The 21,105-nt window shown below is 35.2% G+C and overlaps 1 long non-coding RNA gene across 1 annotated transcript in view; it reads right to left on the reverse strand.

The window, feature by feature from the left end:
- Nucleotides 1–21,105, reverse strand: part of LOC135321208 (uncharacterized) — a 291,585-nt gene that overhangs the window by 185,256 nt on the left and 85,224 nt on the right. The window contains exon 2 of the long non-coding RNA XR_010380773.1: nt 11,497–11,561. This is a non-coding gene — a long non-coding RNA (uncharacterized LOC135321208). The remainder of the gene's footprint in view (nt 1–11,496; nt 11,562–21,105) is intronic.

The following is a 21,105-nucleotide window of genomic DNA, read 5'->3' on the forward strand; positions in this document are numbered from 1 at the left end:
CAGAAATAAAGGTTGTAAATCTAGAAGAGGAGGGTAAACTGATTTGGCTCTGAAGTGCAGCGGGTGCTGCGTTGGCTGAAGATGCTCTTAACCATCATAGTTAGAAAGAGGTGACCACGGGCAGATCTGCCATGCACAGCTGTAAAGGGTGTGCATGCTAATACTCCAGAGGCACCATTCATATGGGTTACAGTATGGATGGCAACCCCAAATGTTTTGGGGAGCATCACCTGCCTAATTGGACACAGGGGACCTGTGGAGCAGCAAAGGAGAGGAAGTAAGTGATGCTGAGGGCTGAGTCTAGGCTACAAAGGAACTCTGCAGTGTGGGAGTTAGGAATTAGGACTTTAGGATAAGATAACTTCTAACTGGGCCTCACCCACGTGCTGTGTGGCACAGATTTAACTTCTCTCAACCACACCTCACTCATCTGTTATGAGGGTTAAATAAGATCCTGCTCATATTATCTGAAAAATGCCTGAAAATATACCTTTCTCAAGTGATTTGATCTCTTCTCTCCATGACCTTAAAATGCTTCTGATTTCAGGCAACTGTGGGAACGTTAACTCCAGTTTATTTTTGGAACCAGCTCCTGCCCGATCAATTCAGCCTCTTCCAAACTGTCTCCTCCTGTGACACATTTGGTAATTTAGGCTTCTTATGTCACAAAGAAACATCTAAGGCCAGTAGTGTGTTAGTAGTTATTTAACAACCAGCTTTCAGGGGTGAGAGAAAGCCCTGATTTATAGTGTTTGCCAATTTCTACGGTGTAAATACTCTTACAGTACCAATTTCAAGCAACCAACATGAAATCACTGAACACAGAGCTCAATAGAAAACTGCATCAGCTTTGGGGAGCCTGCTGGAGCTGTTCCAGCACAGCACAAGGTGATGGAGGTGGCCACCACCCCTACAGCTTAAAGCCTTTCCCCTGCTTCTTCTTTTCTTCCTTTCTGTGACAGTCTCCCACAACTTTTTTTCCCCTGTTTGTCTGCCAATTCTGGGTACTTATCAATGTCACTCAAAAATTTCATCAACTTTGCTTGGCCTGGGCCCCAAGGCTTAAACTTCTGATCTCAGCTCTACAGTTAATACACACAACCAAGAGAGTACTTATATATTATCATCAAATGAGCTAAGAGTTGATTCTGGGGCTTTACATGAAACTTGCTAGAAGTTAAAACCAAAGAAGCTCTGGCCATTAAATCTGTACCTAGGATTGCCCAATAACTGCCATTTCAACGTCTTCTATTTTCACAAAGGGACTGCAAATTTTTCCATGGGCTGCTAAAGTAGGAGAAAGCAGTAAGGGTAGAGGAAAGAGACTTGTGATGGCTCTAGCTCTGCATGCCTCAGGCTGCACTTGGATTTTCAATGTAGAGTTTTATATGAATATTCAATCCTTTTGCATTGTGGGTGGAGTAGAAATACCTCTTTGTGGATAGGATTATTTCCAGAACAAATCTTAGGCCTCACCACATTCTGAAAGACATTGTCTTCCACCAAATCTAACCTCTCCTCAACACTCCTCCAAAAGCCCTTGTAATTGGGCCTATTACCCAAAATCTTATCCCACCTCCTCCCTATGCCCAGCCCCAGCCACTCCAGTTAGAAAGAAGGAACAGGATAATACACAAGCATATCAAGTTAAGTGAGTCCTTGCCAAAGTGTGGGAGACAGGGGCCTCCGAGGGTCACACTACATAAAGGACATTGTAGGACAGGCTCCAATTCAAGGCCTCTTTTCAATGTCTTAAAAATTAATAATCGGTATAGTCAAGAGAGAACAGAGTGCTCTGTAGCTGCAGACCAGTAACAATACTCTTCCAGAAAGATAGTTGAGGTGCATTTATAAGTTTCCTGCCTGGTTTCAGAGACAGAGAAATGCTTAATATGGAACTCATCTTACTCTTAGATATGAATTGTCTAATTCAATTCTCTGGAGTCTAATGCAGAGCAATTGCTTCATATTAGTGTAGCTTCATTATATGCTCTATGCTTTAAATGTTCCCCTCTCGGTTTGGGTGCTCTCAGCTCCTAATAAGAACACTTTGAAATAGAGGCATCATTGTAAAAACAACCTCGGATTGAAACTTTTGGATAGACAGTAAATCAAGGTGTCGAGCCATCTCTTTAAAAAGCCACTGAAGCCTGAGGGAGGCCACATAAAATGCTGTATTTCAAAACAATTTTGCTTTGTGTAATATATTTTACCTGTTCACCTCACCCTGTTTCCATCATTGAACCTTTTTTAAATTTAATTGGAATTTTCCTATAGACTTGCTGCCTGATGGAAAAAAAATTGGTAAATAAGAGAGAGGATCACTTTGCAGGTGCTGACTGCTTTAAAAATATATGCAATAAAATACAAATTTACAGAACAATTAGGAAGTGATTATGTTCATTAGAGAAAAGAACTATTCTATTACAAAAGCCTTTGTGCATTTTTTTAAATACAGTATTTCAATAGTGTGGTTCAAATGTTATTGATTTAAAACAACTGAAGAGAAGAAAAGAATCAAGGGAAGGAAAACTAAAAAACATATGAATGATAAAAGAAAGTCCCCTAAATTTTTTTTGGTTGGGGATAATAAATGCCACTAACTATGGATTCCAATATTAATAATGGCATTACTGCCAAAAGTTCGTGGCTAGACCTTTTAGCCAGGGTCACGAATACCCTCACCTGTTCCTGAGCTAACATAGGAGTATATCAATAAGCTTAGCCAGCCTATCAAGGTGAGCTGGGAAAAGCATTCTGGTCTTAGATCAGTGTGCAAATGCTGAAGGTAAGGCCTGGGCCTCCTGGATGGGATGTGGGTATTCTGTCCAGACTCAATTCCAGACACTGGCTAAGACTCAACCTTAAAAGGACTAACAGGGCCCAACTGAGGCCTTTATGCTCCTGGTCCTAGACTCCTGTTGCTTTGTCCCATTTGGCACACTGGACCTTCTCAAGAATGAGGGAAGAAACTGAGCTAGAAAAAGAGAGATGTTAAAGTACTACTTCTCTAGGTGGAACCTCCTTGCTGAATGTACCACTTACCTGTTTTCTTGTTTTAGTTACTGTACATACCCATTTCCATGGATTTCCCTGCTTGTTGGCCACTTACCACCCAATTTAAACTCTCACCTCAGCAACTGCAGTTTTTAATTTGTATCAGCTCTATAGCTCCCATATCTTCCAGATATTTTCAGTCTTTCTATGAGCCCAGTTCCTCCTCTCTCTCTTACTTGCCTCCGGTCCTGACAGCCATGTGATGGTAGGTACACCGAACATGCTCATTGCCCCATGACCACCAACTGATTGGGATGAGTCATGATCACAGTGATCCATTCAAAGCAATCTCACACCCTCTAAATTTGTTCTCCACTTATTCTTACTTGGTTCCAGTTTCTTATTTCTAATCTTTGGTGTCAGCTTCAACAACAGTAGACAATTTTTATAGCATGATCTCTACTCAGCATGATTCCTTCTTCTCCAGGAACTTCCCACCCCTTCACAGGATCAGGAGGTTAGCCCTGAGCAGTCATGTTTGAACAAAGCAGGAGTGGACATACTATTCAAACCACATCAATTACATTTTTTCCTGAGAAGTCAATATTGGAAATAAATGTCTTGTTTTAGTGGGCCTATAACATGTAAGCTCAGGAAGTGATGACAGCATATTTATACTACATAGACTGAATAATAGTAAAAGAATGTCTGTAGGACGAGAAAACAACAAATGTCTAGGAGGTAACCAAGATAAGAGAGAGAGAGAGAGACAGAGAAAGAAGTAGAAAGAGAGTATCTTAGATTCCCAAAAGTCTCCCATTACCATAACTGGGGTCCAGCTGATCTTGATCTAGGGTGAGACTCCCCTTTATCTTTATACACACTCTAATTTTTTTTGTTGAACTACCAGAGTTGGTTTTTATTACATGGGCATGAAGAATCCTGACTAATTCACTGCACCAAACCCTCTGGTCTCTGGTTTCTGCAGTATGACTTTTAGCTCCTCTTCTAGGACTCTGGATTTGAACCACTAAACCACTAAATGTCCTCTCTGAAGCATACCTTGGTAATATGCTCACTCTGCACAGACCAGCTTCTGCTCTTTACCCTGCCAAGCAGATTCCTCACCAATCTATCCAACCCTCAGAAGAAAAGGGGCAGCATTTTCCTAAGACCTGGCTTTAAAGGGCATCTTTCATTTATTATTATGAATGACCAAGGTGAAAGAGCAGCCCCAAGACCCTGGCTCCCCTGGAACATGTCTTAGGTCTGGATTGCAGCAGTGGGTTTTTCTTAACTGTTCTGAATATTGTGTTACTGATGGAATTAAGTGGCTCTGCTGTGGCCTCCCCATTTATGTCCCGTTCTGCCCTGACTTCTTACTACTCCTCCCTCTCATACTAGCAGTGCCCATCCCTCCCTCTTTTATAGGGTGGGACATGAGCTGCCATAGCTTCCACAGACACTGAATACAGAAAACTGCCTAGCACACCTTTTCATTGTCCAACATTCCTTCTGTTGTCATTCAATAACCTTTTAAAAACCCATGGAGCTCATACCCAAAGGAGCAACAGTGATGGCTTTTGAGTGGACAAATTTCAACACGGTGAATTTCATAATGCTAAACATCAAGATATCAGGCATACCACAATTAGAAATTAATCATTTTCATTAACAAGTATTGATCCTTCTGTCTGAAGAATTCAAAGAGGAGCACAGCACTCAATATATCAAAGAAAGAGGAATTCTCTCCTCTTCATAAAAAAAATACCCAGTGGCAGAATGGAGACTTCACAGCTTTAGTCTCAGCTCTCCTTTGACATCTACTATTGCTCAGATTTTTTTCTAGTTCTTAGATAAATCATGCTTCTGGTAATGCAGAAAACACAGTAAACTTTGCACTAGTAACATTAATCAGAATTGATTTCTTGTGCTTGTAGTGTTAATTCTGAGAGGAAAAGTGATGTATACAAGAAGAATGTCCCAACTTGAAAAGTCCTCTTATGTACAAGGAGGCACTCGGGTCCAGTGAGGCAAAAAGTTATTACTATTCTCAGCTTTACCATTGGCCCTGTGACCTCTAAAAGCCACTTAAAAGGCCCAAATGTCTGTTTCTTCATCTACACATTGAGGACAATAATAAACCCTCCTACAGCAGGGGATTACCGTGAGGATCAAATGGGAAAATGAGTAGGAAGGGGTTTGAGTGATATGAGTCATAGCGAGAGAAACCACCACTACAAAAACCCTCCTTAATTTCATCCCTTAGAACTTAGTACTTGAGCCCATTAGAAACTTTCTATTTCACTTTAACTTGACGATTTGGTTAAACCACTAACCAAAATGCCACTTTTATCCCTTCAGCAAGTTGCCCAAAGCATGAGTAGAAAAACCAGACCTATCAGCTAAGCCATAATGTCTGCAAAGAAATGATGAAATGCTAGGGCATGAGGTAAGGCTAATACCATCCTAAAAATGGATCAGAGATGAGATAATAAATGCAAAAGAGCTCTGAGAGTATAAAGCACTAAACTACTGTGTGTTGTTACTATTAATGAGGAGGGTTTGGGTTCGGGCGGCTGCATTTCACCGCCAGGCCCAAGGTCGCACAGTCAGACCTCAGACATTGCATAGCTGGTTGATGTTCTGACTAAGCAACAAATGCCCTCTGTCATCCTCGGCCCTGTTTGGACCCCAAACATTACTCATGCTGCTTCGTCATTCTTGTTTGAAGCCTTTTGTTGATTTCTGAAAGGGGTTGAAATGAAGTTTCCGTTCACATCTACTTAAAGCAGTGGAAAACAACATATCTGCACCCTTAACATGTGTCATTTTGTCCGTGAGGATTCTTTCAAACCCTTCAGTTTCAGCAGACTAAACATACGAGGACTAACTTTTAAGGCAGAGTCAATTCCATCTTCAGAAGAAATAAAAGTAGAACGTATATAACCTGGTCATAGTGGTTACTGGAATGGCACAAAGGCAGCCACAGCCACCAGGCAAGTGGGTGCTGGCATGTTTTCTGTACTTATTTAACGAGATGATTTTAAAATGCACCAAAGCAATGGCCTTCTCAAAAAAGGGCATTGCCTCTCTAGTTCCATTTTCTCTTTTTTGGCAGTCTTACCACAGAAACACAATCTTGACATCCTATGTCTATCTTCCCCTCACTCCTCTCCCACCTGTCACTCCAATACTCCTGAACGAGCACTCTTAATCAAGGACTAAAGACCTAAGACTATGCGAATTCAGAACAAACCATTTTAGGTGAATGGAGCACTGAGAACAACTTAATTATTCATCCCATTGCTTGTCTTTAGTTATACAAAAGCACAAAAACAGCTAGATATTTGTCTGTTTTTGGTTTAATTTATAAAAATCATAAACACCAGTTCTAATGGGTCTTTGTAATAAATGTCTACCCAGTACTGAACATCATACCTGAATAATAAAGGCCTAAATTAAAAGCCTTGTGGAATTTGAAGGGACCTGAAAGAGAACATCATCCAGTCTTGACAGTTTACAGATAAAGAAGCTGAGATCCAGGGGAGGGGAATCCCTTGCCTGTGGCCACACAGCCAGTTTATGGTCTAATCTTTCTGGTCCACCGCTCTTTTCATTACAACATGCTGAAGGTTCTCCTTGACCACCTAAAAACAAGCCCTATTTCCAACATTGGCACATGACAGCTTTGTTCTTCAGGTATTCCAAAGGCAAGAAAACGAATGAAATCATCAGTAGAATTTTAAAAGCATGCTATCCTATTCATCTATCCTTATATATATGAGTCTTTAGAACAAGTTGCTATCAAAATTTTAAGATGCTTCAGATAGAAGATAGCACAAGGTCATGTGAATTAAAATATGCATATATTTAATTATGAAAAATATTCATAATTAGTATTAGGCAAATAGCAAAATGCAGTAAAGTACCAAGGATTTGGAGAGGGGATCATTACACCCCCACTGTTAAGTCACAGCATGGTAAATAGACTATTCGGAAACGAATACTCTCATAAATACATATATGCCATCCTGAGTACCCCCTCCACTTCAATAACACTAATTGCCCTTTTTTTCCTTGCTGCTCCTAGCCATATTTCTTGGAAAACAACAGCTGTGTTTATTCAAATAGCAGCATACTGATGACTTGATGATAGGGTAATCTGCTGGAATTCCAAGTGTGACGGTCCCAGAGACAACTTCTCAGCACACCAGAAAAGTATCCTTTGCCTAGTACAAAGCTTTGGATAGGAATCCCCACTTTGTTAGGACGTGGGATTGGGTGTTCTTTCTTTCAACCGGTTGCAACACTGAATTTCTTCCAGCAAGTATCATATTTTCTACTACTTGCAGAACAATCTTCCCATGCATCATTATCAAAAGGTAATCTGCAACATGAACATTTTCACTACAATAATTTCTAAGCAAAGGGATTAAACAGTACCTTGAATTACAATGAAAATAGCCACAAGATTCAGTTCAAAATCAGAGCAATAAATTCCACTTATTGGTATTTTTTCTGAATCAACAGGCACTGGAAGGGATAGTAATGCCTTAGAAGCCATTTATTAGAAAAATAAAACAAACAGACACACAAAAAAAACCACGAAATATTTGTGGGAATGTAATTAATTAAAGCACAAGGCCAAGAGTATCAAGGGTTAAATTTCTACATGAAATCAGTCATGTTCCTTAATGAAGACCACTCAAGATATATTTGTACTGACTATAAGATTTATAGAGGGTATTTAGAAATGATATAAGTTCAAAATAACAATTTTAAGGCAATGAAGTAAATTGCTCTCCTTTAATAATAATCTTCATAATTTAGGAAATTTTTAACTTTGTTTCTGAACTGATATTTATTAAGAATTAAGGTTTTTTTTCCTATAGGAAGCATGTTCATACCAACTTAAAAAGACAGATCTGTTGTACTGATGATTACATAAAAAATAACAGTCACAACTACATGTATAACACAATAGGGACTGTTTTATGTGATTAAATACATTAGCTCTTTAAATAAAGTGGGTCCTTCATTTTTTTCCAGATGGGAAACCTGAGACCCAGAAGCACTGTCACTTGCCCAAGGTCATGAAGGGGTAGAGGTGAGACCCCAACCCAGGTCTCAGGCTCTGCAGCCCATATTTTTCATCAGGTTACTCTATTCCTCTCAAACTAAGCAAAACACACAGAAAAAATAATACATTGTGTCAAAAGCAAACTTTTACAGTTATAGTTAACCTCTTTAGACAAAAGACATTTACATAATATCTACACAGAAAAAGGTGCATGTTAAAGGAGACTAGAGCTGGAGGATGTATGAAATTAGAAAATTTTTAATGTAAAGATATACCTAAGGCATATGTGACTCAATATCATCAATTGAGGAAGCTTATCTCCATTTTTCAAAAACACTATTCTTTACATTTCTGAAAGAGAGAAAGGGGAAATAGCCTCTAAAAGTGCCCATTCAGGTTGGGTTAGACTCCCAGAAGAGCGCTCTGTCTCCCAAAATGAGTTCTTAAAAAGGATTTCCAGAAATTGTTCTTCAAGATGTTATTAATATTTCATTTTACTCCTTTTTAATATAGTAAAATGTTATAGGACTAGAATGCGTTGGTGAATTACTAAAGGGAGACTAATTAATGGTCTCCGTAGTCTCATGAGGGCAATTCTGTCTTTGGAATAAAATAGGATGAGAACTCAATTCAGCCAACGACGAAGTCACACTGTTTCTTCACTCACTCGGGATATCCCTTGGAACACTCTCAATACCACTAAACAAATTCTGAACCTCCTCTGCATGGATTATATCTTTAATGTAGATTTCAAATGGAAATTTCCAAAAACAGAATGGAAATTTCAGACTAAAATGGCATTTAGCTGGCACTTATGACAGAACACCTCCTAAATTTGAATGAAAATCCCTAAGAGGGCAGAGAAAAAGATAACTTTATTTCTCAGTCTCTCTCTCCACACACACATACACGTAAGCTGTGTATTTATACATATATAGACACAGACATGTGTATGTGTCTATATATGTGCTTATATATAAATATGTATACATATATATGTATATGCATATGCTTGAGTATCTGTGTGTTTATGTGTGTGTGTGCATAAAATGAAAATGATGGTAGGTACAGGCGTACCTCATTTAATTGCACTTTCCTGCACTTTGCAGATACTGAATTTTTAACAAATTGAATGTTTGTAGAAACACTTTGTTGAGCAAGTTTATTGGCACCATTTTTCTAACAGCATTTGCTCACTTCATGTCTCTGATTCACATTTTGCTAATTCTCCCAATATTTCAAACTTATACATTATTAGTATATTTGTTATGGTGATCTGTGATTTTTGATGTTACTATTGTAATTGTTTTGGGGCACAAACTGCACCCATATAAAATAGTGAACTTAATCAATAAATGTGTGTGTTCTCATTGTTCCACAGACCGGCCATTCCTCCTATTTCTTTCCTTCTCCTCAGGCCTCCCTATTCCCTGAGACACAACAATATTGAAATTAGGCCAATTAATAACCCTCAAATGTCCTCTAAGTGTTTAAGTGAAAGGAAGAGTCACACATTTTTCACTTTAAATCAAAAGCTAGAAATGATTTAGCTCAATGATGAAGGCATGTCGAAAGCCAAGATAGGCTGAAAGCTAGGCCTCTTGTAAATTATCCAGGTTGTGAATGCAAAGTAAAAGTCCTTGATGGAGATGAGAAGTGCTACTCCAGTGAACACATGAGTGATAAGAAAGCAAAACAGCCTTATTGCTGACATGGAGAATGTTTTATTGATGTCTATAGAAGATCAAACCAGCCAGAACATTCCATTAAGCCAAAGCCTAATCCAGAGCCAGGGTCTAACTCTCTTCAATTCTATGAGGGCTAAGAGAGGTAAAGAATCTTCAGAAGGTAAGTATGAGGCCAGCAGAGGTTGGTTCATGAAGTTTAAGGAAAGAAGCCATCTTCATAACATTGAAGTACAAGGTGAAGCAGCAATTGCTGATATAGAAGCTTCAGCAAGTTGTCCAGAAGATCTAGCTAAGACAATTAATGAAGATGGCTACACTAAATGACAGATTTTCAATGGAGACAAAACAGACTTCTAGTAGAAGAAGATGCCATCTAGGACTTTCATAGCTAGAGAAGAGAAGTCAATGCCTGGCTTCAAAGCTGCAAAGCACAGGCTGACTCTTTTGTTAGAGACTAATGCAACTTGTGACTTTAAGTTGAAGCCAGTGCTCATTTATGGCTTTGAAAATCCTAGGGCCCTTAAGAATTATGCTATATCTACTCTGCCTGTGCTCTATAAATGGAACAACAAAGCTTGGACATCTGTTTACAACATGGTTTACTTAATACTTTGAGCACATTGTTGAGACCTACTACTCAGAAAAAAGGATTCCTTTCAAAATATTACTGCTCACTGACAATGTGCCTGATCACCCAAGAGCTTTGATGGAGATATACGAGATTCATGCTGTTTTCATGCTTGCTAACACAACATCCATTCTGCAGCCCATGGATCAAGGAGTAATTATTCCTTGAATGTATCCTTTAAGAAATGTATCCTTTAAAGATATATATGCTTTAAGAAATACATTTTGTAAGACTATAGCTGCCATAGATAGTGATTCCTCTGACAGATGTGGACAAAGTAAGTTGGGAACCTTCTGGAAAGTACTGATTCTAGATGCCATTAAGAACACTTGTGATTCATGGGAAGAGGTTAAAATATTAGTATTAATAGGAGTTTGGAAGCAATTGATTCCAACCCTCATGAACTGGAGATTTTTGAGAGGTTCAAGACTTCAGTGGAGGAAGATAACAGCAGGCATGGTAGAATTGGCAAAATAACTAGACTTAGAAGTGGAACCTGAAGATGTGGCTGAATTGCTGCAATCTTATGATAAAACTGGAATGGACAGGGATTTGCTTCTTGTGGATGAGCAAAGAAAGTGGTTTCTCGAGATGAAATATACTCCTGGTGAAGATGCTTGTGAAGATTGTTGAAATGATAACAAATGATATAGAATATTACATAACTTAGTTGGTAAAGCAGCAGCAGGGTTTGTGAGAACTGACTCCCATTTTGAAAGATGTTCTACTGTGGGTAAAATGCTATCAAACATCATTGCATTCTACAAAGAAATCATTCATGAAAGGAAGAGTCAATCAATGTAGCAAATCACACTGTTGTCTTATTTTAAGAAATTGCCACAGCCACCCCAGTCTTCAGCAACCACTACCCTAATCAGTCAGCAGCCATCAACATCAAGGCAAGACTCTCCACCAGCAAAACGATTATGGCTTGCTGAAGGCTAAGATAAAATTTAGCGTTTTTTAGTAACGAAATATTTTTACTTAAGGTATACACATTGTTTTTTAGACATAATGTTATTGCTCAGTTAGCAGACTACAGTATAATGTAAACATAACTTCTATATGCACCAGAAAACAAAAAAATTTATGTGACTCACTTTATTGTGACATTCACTTTGTTGGGATGGTCTGGAATCCAACTTGCAGTATCTCTGAGGTGTGTCTGTATAAGAAACAAAAAATAGAAATTAAGTTGCAGAATCATAGTAGAATTATAGAAGGGCCTAAGGAAGAAAGCAGAACAAATAAAATTGAAGCAATAAGTAAAAATATAACTAAAAAATAGACTTGAAAAAAATCCTTAATACATATATATGTGTATATATATATACATATATAATACATACTGTATGTGTTATATATAGAGTTCACAATTTTCCAGTAAACATTAAGTAAAAGATAACTATACCTAAAGAAACTCTTGGGAAATGTTTATATTTCAAGTCTAAAGAAACTTCTCATAAACATCTAGAAAAAAATAATATACACTCAAAGAAATAAAATTAAGTTAGTCTTAGACTTTCATTTTATAAATTAAATTGCAGAAGGGAAAGAAATAAAGCATGCAAAATTTTAAAAGCAAATTCAATATCAAGAGTATTTAAATTGCATAATTTATAATATCTTCATATTAAAATGCCTCAAAGATTTTCATGGTCCTTAGAACAAAGTACCAATCCCAACATTGATCTACATGATCATCCACAATTAAGCTTCTACTTACCCTTCTATAGAACTCATATGTCCCACTCCTCTTCACTCTCAGTGTTCCAGGCATACTGGTCTTTCAAATTCTCAAATTTGCCATATGCTTATACCTCAATGCCATCATTCATGAGTTCCTTTTACTCAGAGTATTCTTCTCCCCACATTGCACTTCTATTCAAATTCTAGGTCTCATTCTAATAATTTTTTTTAAGTAAATGCTTTTTCTGACCCCTACATTAGATTGTTAGGTTGTTCCATCTGACTTACACACTCATACTTAACGCACTCACACACTCTTGATATTTCTCCTTTTTATTTTCATCTCCCTTTTATTTTCTTTTTCAATATTGTTCCTAGTAAATTATAAGCTTCAAGAGGGCATGGACTATATTTATCATGGATCATTCTTATAATTCTAATATTCAACATAGTGCCAGGCACATAAATGTTCAATAAATCATTGTTACATGAGTGAATAAATGAACTAATGAAACACAAAGACATTCTTACATATGCAAGAGCTTGGAAAATATATCACCCATATGCAATTCTTTAAAAGAGAGTGTGTGTGTGTGTGTGTGTGTGTGTGTGTGTGTGTGTGTGTGTGTGGGTGGGTGTGTGTTGGCCACTCAAAATAGTAATCAAATTAAGAGCTCAAGAATGGAAACAGTGTGATCTAAAAGGACCACACTGTTAGTGAGTGAGCACTAACACCAATTAAATACAGATTCATCTACAAAAATATAAAAATGTGCCATAATATTAAATGCAAATAAAATAAATTTGAAGTTAACAAAAGATTACTAGTAATATTTATTAGTCATAGGAGTATGACTGATTTTTATTTTGTATATGCACTTTTATATTTACCAAATAGTCTTAATAAGCATATAATATTTTTCTAATTGAAGAAAAGGAATAGATAATAAAATATTTTTTAAAAAAGAACAGTTAAAAAATATGGGGTCAACTAATTTCATTAGTAAATTCTTTCAAAGGGCTAAAGAACAAATAATCCTATATGCTATAAATATACAAGGGATACAATTAGAAAATATGTATGGTTTCTGGAAAGATGAAATAGAAATAGAAATACTTTTCCCTATTTCTTCCCCCAAGTAAAACTAAAAACCCTGAACATTATATACAAAACTAACCTCAGAAGAAAGGTGGAAAGACAAAGGAAAACTAAACAGAAGCTGCAGGAGCCAAAACACAACACGGTAGTGTTTCCTGGGTCTTCTTTATGCTTCATATATCCCAGAGTTGGATCTTAAGAAACTGACAACCTCAAAGAAAAATGAGCTAAAAATTTCCCAAGTTTTGTGAGAGACACAAACCTACAGAAGCTGAGCAAAAACTAAAGAGAATAAATACTAAAAAAATCCATACTAAGACACATCATAGTCCAGCTTCTGAAAACAAAGAAAAAAGTCTTAAACATAATTAAATTGATTAAAATTAAAAAAAAACAGCTTACCTACAAAGAAAAAACAATTCTAATGACAGTGGATTCCTTATTAGAAACCATAAAGACTAGAAGGAAGTGATACGTCATTTAAACATTGAAAGAAAACAACTGTCAACCACAAACACTATATCCAGAGAAAATATCCTTCAGAAATAAAAGGCAAAAATCAAAACATTCTCAGTTGTGGGGAACTAATAAAATTTGTCTATATCAGACCTAACCTAAAAGAATAACTAAAGGAATTTCTCGAAACAAAAAAGAAATGATAAAATGAGGAACCTTGGAACATCAAAGAGACAGAAAGAACACGGTAAACAAAACTATGGTGAAAGTAATATATTTTTCTTCTTTTCTTGAGTTTTTAATTATGTCTAGTGGTTGAAGCAAAATTACAACACTATTTCATATGGTTCTAAATGTATGTAGAGAAAATATTTAAAATAATTATTGTAATTTGGTAAGTATAAAGCAACATAAATGGAGGTAAACTTTCTATACATAATTTGAACCAGTAAAATGATGACACCAGTACATAGCGATATGCTATACAGTGTAATGTAGTATCTTCAGCAACCACTAAAACATTGATACAAAAACAATACACTAAAAAGACACTATAAGTAAGCCAAACTGAATTCTAAGACACGTTCAAGTAACCCATAGGAAGGCAGGAAAAAGAAAACAGACAAAGAAAAACACAGATAATAAACAGAAAAATAACGATAAAGGTAAACCCTAATAGCTACAATTTATTAAATATATGGCTTAAATACAACAATTACTTAATTGGCAGTAAATTTTAGGTAAGTTATATGCTATCTGTAGGATACTCATGTCAAATATAATTATACAGGCAAACTGAAAGTAAAAAGATAGAAAATGATATACCATGCAAACATTAATCAAAGGAAATCAGGAGTGATTATATTAATATGATATAAAATAGACTTAAGGGCAAAGAAAATTACCAGAGTTAGATATTATGGAATGACATAGAGTCAATCCACCAAGAAGACACAGAAATTCTAAATATATATGCACCAATAAGAGAACTGCAAAATATGTGAAGCAAAAACGGGTAGAAGTTAAAAGAGAAATAGATAAACCCACAATTATAGTTGGAGGTTTCCACTCCTCTTTCTAAACAATTGATGGAACAACTAGACAAAAACTCAACAAAGATCTGGAAGAATTCAACAACACAATTAACAAGGCCTAATCAACATTTATAGAATGATCCATCTAACAGCAGAATACACATTCTTTTCAAGTTTCCATGGAATATATACCAAGAAAGACCATATCTTGGGCTATCAAACAGAGCTCAAGAAATTTAAAAGAAATAATCGAAATAGTGGAGATTGTGTTCCCTGATCCCAAAGAAATCAAACTAGAAATCAGTAATAGATATCTCCAAATACTTGGAAATTAAATAGCATACTTCTAAATAATTCATGGGTGAAAGAGAAAGGCTCAAGAGAAGTAAAACCTATATTGAACTGAATGAAAATGAAAATACAGCATATCAAAATTTGTAGGACATAGCTAACAGTGCTGAGAGAAATTTGTAGCACTACATGCAAACATAAGAAAAGAGGAAAGACCTCAAATCTATAATCAAAGGTAACACTTTAGAAACCTAGAAAATGAAAACCAAAATAAATCAAAATAAGCAGAAGAGAGAAAATGATAAAGATAAGAACAGAAATCAATAAATTTGAAAGTCAAAAATAGCAAATACTAGAAAAAATCAATGAAACAAAGAGTAAATCTTTGACAATATCAATAGAATTGACAAGCTTTTAGTAAAATGGATGAAACAAAAACAGAGAAGGCATAAATCATCAAAATATCCAGAATCAACTAGGAAATATCACCAGCGACCCTGCAGACACCAAAAAAAATTATAAGGGAGTACTACAAACAGTACTCTTCACAAAAATTTAACAATTTGGATGAAATGGACCAACCTACCACAACTACCACAAAACACAAACTGCCACGACCCACTTAATATAAAATAGATAATTTGAATAGCCCTATAACTATAAAGGAAATTTATTTTGATTTTAAAACTCCCCCAAAGAATCTCCAGGCCCAGATTATTTTACTGGAGAATTTTACCAAAGGTTTAAAAATGATTTAACATTAATTCTACAAAATCTCTTCCAGAAAATAAATAAATAAAGAGGAGGAATCACTTCCCAATTCATTGTATTAACTAGTATACCCAAATATCAAAACAAGACAAAGACAGCATAAAGAAAGAAAAACACACCAGTATCTTTTGTGATTATAGATACAAGAATTCTTAATAAAATATCAGCAAATAGAATTGAGTAATGTATAAAAATAATTATACCCAATGAATGAAAGAAGTTTATTCCAGGAAAGCAGGGTTGGTTTAATATTCAAAAATTATCAGTGTCATTCTCCATTTTAAGAAGCTAAAGAACAAAATCACAGGATCAAATCAACCAACGCAGAAAAAAATCACATGACAAAATTCAACACTGATTTATGACACAATTCAGAAAAATGAATAGAGGGAAATATCCTCAACTTGGTAAGTGTCTACTAAATATCCTATAGCTAACATTATACTTATTGTCAAAGACTGAATATTTTCCTGTCAAGAATGAGAACAATGCAAGGATGTCTGTTTTCATCACTCTTATTCAACATAGAGCTGAATGTTCTATCCTTGTAATATATATGAATAGCAAGAAAGGCAATAAAAAGCAAGCAGATTGGAAAGGAAAAAGTAAAACTATTCCTATTTGCAACGACATGCTTGTCTACATAGAAAATCCCAAGGAATCTACTCCTGCAAAAAATCCTCCTAGAACTAATAAGTTTAACAAATTTGCAACATACGAGATAAACATACAAAAATCAATTTTTAATTAGTGGATGTGAACAACACTATAGACCAAATGAACCTAACATGTTTATAGAACATCCCATCCAACAATAACAGAATACAGATTCTTTTCAAGCACACGTAGAACATTCCTCAGGATAGGTCATATGTTAGGCCATAAAATAAGTCTCAACAAATTCAAGAAGATAGAAATTATATCAAGCATATTTTCCAACCACAATGATAATGAAACCAAAAACATCAATTAATAAGAGGAAGATTGAAAAATTCAAAAATACATGGAAATTAGACAAAACACACCTGAACAATCAGTGGATCAAAGAAGAAACCAAAAGGGAATTCAAAACATACCAAGAGACAAATGAAAATGGCAACACAAAATTCTAAAACTTAAGGGATGAAGCAAAAGCAGTTTTAAGAGGAAAGTCTATAGCTATAAATGTGTTAAAATATTGAGAAACAAGAAAGATCTCAATAAACAACCTAATATTATATCTCAAGGAACTAAAAGAAGAGCAAACTAAGCCAAAGTCAGCAGGAGAAAGGAAATTATAAGATTAGAGAAAAAATAAATGAAATAGAGAATAGGAGAACAATAGAAAAGATTAACAAAACTAAGAATTGTTTTTGTTTGTTTGTTTGTTTTTGGAAAAGTAAACCAAATTGAAACCTTTAGCTAGACTAATGAAGAAAATAGAAAAGATTTGAATACATAAAATTAATAAATAAAAGAGGAAACATTACAACTGATGCCACAGAAATGCAAGGATCAAAAGGAACTACTGATTTATCCAACAACAAATTGGACAACCTAGAAGAAACGGATAAATCCCTAGTAACACAAAGCCTACCAAAACTGAATCATGAAGAAATAGAAAATCTGAACAGACTAATAACAAGTAAGAAGATTGAACCAGTATTCAAAAACTTTCCAACAGAGAAAAGCCTAGGACCAGATGGTTTCACTGGTGAATTCTACCAAATGCAATAATAAATCTCCTCTTATATAAATCTATATACATCTTATTGGCTCCATTTCCCTGGAGAACCCTAATACATCATTCAACAAAATCCAACATCTGTTACTTATTAAAAAATCAGCAACAACAGTATGACAGAGATGATTACTATTTATCAAATATTTGTATACTCTTTGACTTTTCCCAGTCCCCACAATTCTAAGAAGCCTAGGTATATGACTAATTTTCATCAGTCAAAATGGAAAAGGGAAGGTAAAAGAAGTTGTGCCCTCTCCATATTCAATCTCACCTAAGTGGTTAAAAGCAAAAAACCCAGAGCTGGTTAGAATTTGGAAACAGCCTGGGACCCTGGGACAGACACTATTTGGAAAAGAAACACATAGGAGTCTGACCTATCACATTCTATAGTATGAACAGGAGATAAAACTTTGTGTTAAGCTGCAGAGATTCCAGGGTGTATTTGTCATTATAGCATAGCGCTGGGTTACCCTAATATAACTACAGAAACCCTCAATTACCATGATATACATTATCTATTTTTTAAATTGAAGTATAGTCAGTTACAATGTGTAAATTTCTGGTTACAGCATAATGTACATACACATATTTGTTTTCATATTCTTCTTCATTATAGGTTATTACAAGATATTGAATATAGTTCCTTGTGCTATACAGAAGAAATGTGTTTTTTTTAATCTATTTTAAATATAGTAGTTAGTATTTGCACATCTAGAACTCCCAATTTATTCCTTCCCACCCCCTTTTCCTCTGGTAGCCATAAGTTTGTTTACTATGTCTGACTCTGTTTCTGTTTTGTAGATAGGTTCATTAGTGTCTTCTTTTTATTTTTAAACAAAAAGCAACATGATATCTAACATTTCCCAAAGCAAAATCCCACAAAACAATTGCTCGGTGATCTTTAGGAAAATGCTTCACTGCATACCTGATCCCCCTCTTACTTAGTAATTCGAAATGCACATTTGCATGTTAAAGACTGAGAAGTCATATAGAAAAGAAATTGCTATACCTTTATTGAACTCAGCATTTCACAAACTTATTTGACAACAATAATCTTTTAATTAGTGGTACATCTATTCATCAATGTATTTGTATTCTACAAAGTAAGTTGAAAAAAATAAGGCACTAGATGCATTTCCAGAAAGTTCAGGAAAATAGATAAAAATATCCACTGTTTTTGCTGGATTGATTTGTCCAAAAGGACTTTTATCATAGCTTTATTTATAGTATAAAAATAGACAAATGTACATATCTAGGTAGAGATATATATAAGCAATGAATATATATGCAATACATATAAATAAATATATAATGTTTTCAAATAACATCGAATGACTAGAAAATACCATGCATTGCTAGGTTAAGAAAGAAGGTTGCAAAACTATGCATATACTATGGACACAGTTAATATACACATATACTTACACACATACAAAAAAATATGACAATATAGTAAAAGCAGTTACCTCTGGAAGCTGAAATCATAGGTAATTTTTTACTTTATTCTTCATACTTTTCAATAATCTAACGAGAAATTATAAACATTATTTTTAAAAAGAGATGTAGAAATAGAACAGTTCCTACCTTACAAAATTTCTACTTTGTCCTTCAGCTGGCACATTATTATTAATAATAATGCTTATTGAGCAGGAATAATCTCTTTTCAGCATGAAACATCTTGTATTCATGCAAAAATAATCTTAATACTTATTATTTTTAATGAGAAAAATGTGCTCAGGTTGAACAATTCTTATCAAGTACTTGATACGAGTATGTAAAGGAGAACTTGACTTTGTAAAAACTGTGCTGTACACAAAAATGTTACAATCACCAATAAACTATGGAGGGGAAGAGACAGACTGGCAGTTGGCAGCAAAAAAAAGAAAAGAAAAGAAAGAAAGAAATGGCCTGAAGACTTAGAGGCTCCATCCCAATGAGTGTGGCCTAGAAGCAGATCTTATTGTGGTCCAGTAGATTTCCACCATCACCCCCACCAACACCAACACCACTCACCACACACACATTCATACTTCATAATGAAAGTTTCTTAAAAGGCCCTTTTCTTTTTTTTTCTCTTTCATAATTTCTTTAAAGTATGGCTGCCCATTTCCTCCTTCCAGGATCTTCATCTAAAATTCCTCTGCTAAAATAAATACTTGAGAACATCTTCACTGTGTCATTTCCAAGACAAATTTATAGCCAACTATAACTTTGCTAGAAGTTAACCCACAGACTAGTTTATCATCTTCATCAGAGTCACCTATCGGGCATATTTCAATACTAAAAGCCACTTGGTGGATATGTTACCTTTTTAAGTAATATTTTCACCATAGCCTCCAGATTATTGGTTTTTTTCTTCTCTCTTTTGTTTTCTTCAATTCTGCCTTAATTTTTATTTGAACTTTGAAACTCTGATATGTAACATCATAAATTGTGTTGGGATACATATTTCCTCAAAGATCTTATGAACATTAAAATTGTATCTCCTCACAGAATTAGACAGTTCAGTGAAATGATCTTATATCATGCCCATACTTTGCTCCTTTTCACATATATTCAGTTTTCAAAGAGTTATAAAATGATATTTCAAAGATATAACATTGTACTCTCTTTTAGTGATCTTTTTAGTTCCGCTTATAAAAGAAAGAAAAAATAGATCCATTAAAACATGCCCTTAGATTTCAACCTATTTTTTAGGCTTTCTGTAATAAATACGTGGAAAACCATCTTTGTCAATTCATTGGATCATAGTGGAGTGTAAAGGGAAAAATACAGCTTTGGAGTCAGATCTGAATTCTAGACTCAGCCCTACTGAATATTTTTAATGACTCTATGTTATATCATTTGCCTTCTCTAATCCTCCATTTATTTCTCTGAAAAATATAAAAATGCCTGCCTTACAGGCTTTAATGATGGTTAAACAACATTAATCAAATGTGCTATGTAACTGCTCACCATTGTTAATAATTAAAATTTCCTAAATATTTTGATTCTAGTTTGATTTGTTGTCACTAAAAAATATTATTCCCATTGTGCTTAACAGATTCCAATGGAAGTTCACATAGCAAACATCAAGAAAAACTTGGCATGATGAACAAGTTGTAAAAAATATACTTGGTTTTAATTTTAAATTGCCAATTGACCTTTCTAAATCCTAGACTAGAGGCAACCATTTTTTAAACGTCAAGACATTGCCAGCATGAGGCTTATAAAATATTTTCTTAGCCCATCTCCAAGGACCAATATATGTAAATTGACCATTATTGTAGCAAGATGGTAGCCTCCACTTTGAAGCTAAGAAATGCCACTGGGATGGAGTAAGATGCTACTTTAAACTACTGTGGGTAGTTTTCATAGTTTGTTGTGGCAAGGGAATAGAGGCAGTTAAGTACCTATTACAATGTCAGCAGACATACTAGTGAGATGAATCTATTTTGACCTCTGTTCACATTCCATCTGGTTTAGTGACTAGGGTGAGTTCACAGGTTCACGATGATTCAGGCTTCATTTACATTCTCAGAAACATTTGCAGTTTGGAATACTTGACAGACACAAAGCCCAATGTGGAAATCCTGAGGGAGTGAAGGATTTGCTAAAGACGTTGCCATGACTTAGGTCATATAATGGAGGTCACATAGTCGAATTC

The sequence above is a fragment of the Camelus dromedarius genome, chromosome 4, assembly GCF_036321535.1.
Source record: "Camelus dromedarius isolate mCamDro1 chromosome 4, mCamDro1.pat, whole genome shotgun sequence".
NCBI lineage: Eukaryota > Metazoa > Chordata > Mammalia > Artiodactyla > Camelidae > Camelus > Camelus dromedarius.